This window comes from Falco cherrug, chromosome 15, assembly GCF_023634085.1.
Source record: "Falco cherrug isolate bFalChe1 chromosome 15, bFalChe1.pri, whole genome shotgun sequence".
NCBI classification, from domain to species: Eukaryota; Metazoa; Chordata; class Aves; order Falconiformes; family Falconidae; genus Falco; species Falco cherrug.
This window is the reverse complement of record NC_073711.1, coordinates 4,650,286-4,653,846: the sequence shown is the minus strand read 5'-3', so window position 1 is coordinate 4,653,846 and position 3,561 is coordinate 4,650,286. Positions and strand designations below refer to the sequence as shown.

The 3,561-nt window shown below is 41.6% G+C and overlaps 1 non-coding gene across 1 annotated transcript; it reads left to right on the top strand.

The window, feature by feature from the left end:
* The first annotated feature begins 3,258 nt into the window (after positions 1-3,258).
* Positions 3,259-3,347, top strand: TRNASTOP-UCA (transfer RNA opal suppressor (anticodon UCA)). Its single transcript has one exon. It is a non-coding gene; the product is annotated as a tRNA-Sec (tRNA).
* The last annotated feature ends 214 nt before the right edge of the window (positions 3,348-3,561 follow it).

The window sequence follows — 3,561 nt, the reverse complement described above, 5'->3', positions numbered from 1 at the left end:
ACCGGCTAACAAACCCCACCAGAATTAGAATCTACTGACAATGACTGTGGGCAGTCTCAGTGAAGGAGCCATGGGGACTGGTATTGTCAGTCCTGCTGCTTGGGCGTGAGGTGCTCTGGTGCTGAGACAGTCACCTGAGCCTCTCCTGTGACCTGCAGCGGCTCCTTCTACAGCCAGCAGCAGTCTTTCCATTTCCTACAGTGGGAGCTGAAACAGGTTTTTTGTACGTCCCAGTTCTTGCAGGCTAGAATAAACTTTCCCAGGGAAGGTCACCCCATCGCTGTCTATTGTGTGGTTTCTTCCTCTTCTCCCCTGTACCTGCCATAAACCAATTTATGCTGGCAAGGTAGTTCAGGAGGGGGTACTGCACAGTTCTAATCTCCAACATGTTTCTGCAGGAGTGAGCAGACTTCAGTCTCTAAGGCTGGCAATCTGCTTCCTTTCACCACTGCTACAATCGGTTCATTTTTTAACTCTGTGCCTTTATTTGCAGACTCTCGGTATGAAATTTCTTTTGGTTGTTTGTCTAGTTTTTAGTTTCACAACTAAAGAACAAAAAACACTTTTAGACCTTCCTTTAAAAACTTTTTTTTTTTTTTTTTTTTTACTTCTGGGAATCAAAAAGCAGCCAAAGACACACAGTACTGAATAAGTCCAATTATACTGCATTCTTGTGGTTGAGTAAGACACAGAGCAACTAAAACAAACTAACATAAACAGGGAAAGCCAAATTAAATACTTACATTTGTATAGTGCAAGAGGATCCTGGGCTCAGGAATGTAATTCAATCTTTATTTATTTTTTAAGTAGGCAGTGCATAAAATAGTTGGGGATCTTTGCAATGCAGCTCTAAGGTAGTGGAATACTTTTTGACTAAAGAGTCAGCTAACACAGTATTGTAAAAGGACTAAATGTTTGCTCAGCGTGCAGGAGAGCTTTGACAAATCTAAAGAAAGGATCACTGAGTCAGTCATGGCTCTTCATAATGCAAAAGCAAATTATCAAATGGATACCTGACACCAAATGGGGAGAGAGAATTTGGGTGTCTAATTGACACATACACAATCTGCTTAGCATTGGAAGTGTGAAGTTCTACTTGAAGCAAAAATGATTTTGGTATGTAAGGAATGCAGATGTTTATCTATATATCATTGCCACTGGGCCTTCTCACAGTGCTCCTAATAACTGCTGCAGAAAGAGCTTTCGGACTTTTCCAAAACAAATTTGACCTTCCCATCACTCCCCACTTCAATGTGCTTTGTACAAAAGAAGGTACATGAAAAAGTAGCTGCAGCATAATATGGATGTTAGGAAATGGCCACAGCACGTTATTTTATAGCTGAAGATTGGGGCAGAAGGATTTCATTTGGAGGTAGTGCAATTCTCACAAATTATTCTCTCTATGCTATTAATTCCTGCACTGCTTCTAAGGTCTACCAGCATTGTATCAGGTGCAGGCACTTGGTCCCTGAAGCACTAACACAGAAAATGGTTATTTCCTGCTGTTAGGTTGAATGGAAGAAGCTGCAATATATTAAATTCTTTACTAGTTACTTTGTGCACACAAATGCCAGCAGACATCACTGAGATATTTGGGGGATGAAGGAGATGTGGTACATATTCACAAATGAAATGAAAGCTGAATCCTAACCTTCATTAAGCAGACGTTCAGTTAAGGACTCTGTAGGTGATCAGGATTTCTATATTAATCTACCTTCACGATGGGTTGGTTTCTGCTCAGCCTGAAGGTTGATTTCTGTTCAGTGTTAATCTCAGTAACAATAATCATTGGGAATTCCAAATCCATGAAATCCACACTCATACTCCAGATTTACTCTGTTATAATTGTGTATAGAATTTGCCTTGAATGCTGTGATAAAACAATAGATCCATAATGCTTCTATGGCGTAATGTAAACATTGGGGGGAGGAGTCTCATTATCTTCCTTTGCTAAACTGTCACTCCAAGCATTGTAAAGAATCTTTGTAAATGTTTTTTTAGATGTCAGAGTGGAACCATTTGGTGTCCAGTCCTGGGGTTTATACCTTAGAGCCTTCTAGGGCGATAACCCCCATAACTCGGGCACTTTGCCTTGTGTCAGTTATAAGGGGAAGGGACAAAATTCTTAAACTAGCAGGCCCAAGTGTTTGTCAGGATATTAAAAATGTTGTCATCCCCTGAATTATTTCAGCCTATCAAATGAATGTTTGACCTCCTGTTTTCCTTCCCCCCTTTTTTTCTGTCTTTGAATGTCTGTTTTCTTCTTCCCCCTCCCCAACTGACTGCAGCACAGAAAACCTGTCAGGTTTCTGGAGTTTTTCCCCTTTAATATTCAGTCTACACAATCTCCACATAAAGGGTTACCAACCATGGCTTTCACTTACACAGTTAATACTGGCTTTATGTTTTAATTCCACTTCAGTTTGCTTATCAGCCTTGCACCATCCCCAGCTGTTATGATATGTAAACCAAAATAGCAAGGTGTCATTGTTAAAAACAGTGGCCTAGCTTTAGCTATTCAATGCATATTTAGTCCCTTGTAAGAGGCTGGATTTTTATATAGCAGTTTCCACAGAAACTGCTGGAGACTCAATGGTTCTGGGAATCAGGCCCTTCATTAGCGTGGCTACCTGTAAATATAGGTACTTGATTAGAGCTGAAAAATGAAAAAAAAAAAGCTACTATTAGCATTATTACTAGTTATTTTCCCTTTTGCCACTCCAGTTCATATCCCGTGTTGTTGCTTTGGCATCTGTGTTACCAGCTTCAGTGCCAGAGCGGCTTCCCCACTGAACCAGGGCGGTGAGTCGCTGGTGACATTCACACATTCACACGGTCCATGACTCTGGACTACTCTCATCTCTCAGCTGAAGCTCATGCTGTCTCTGTGTATGTATACCAGGGTTACCCAAGTGATGAACTCCAATATGGATTTAGAAATAACGCAGTTTTACCTAGACATTGTGTAGATCCCACACAATTTCCCCCTGCATCTGTTTTTTGACTGATTGTCCTTGTGTACATTCACCCTGTGCACTTTCATATACTCAACCATGGAAATCTGTGGAAGACCAAAGATTTTGCAGCTGTGCTAGCATCTTGTCCTTTCGATGTTGAATTCCCACCATGATTTTTCAATGGGAGAAAAGTGATGAGCTTTGTCACAGCTGAGTGCCTATTCCTGTGGGACGTTCCTGTTCAGCATTACCATTTTATTGGGTTTGCATGGCAAGATTTTGGTAGCTGCGGGGCTACAGGGCCCAGACAACCATCAGTGGTCTGGGGTGCAGGCTTCAAACTTGTAGCTGTCTCTAGTGCCAGAGTAGTTCATTTCCACCTTTCAGGTGCCGAAAAGGACTATGGTGTATTGACCTCAGCTGGACAGCAGATGCACACCAAACCACTCTATCATTCCCCTCCTTAGCTGGACAGGGGGAGAAAAATACAGCAAAAGGCTCGTGGGTTGAGATGAGGACAGAGAGAGATCACTCACCAATCACCGTCATAGGCAAAAGAGACTTGATTTGGGGAAATTAATTAAATTTATTGCCAGTCAAATCA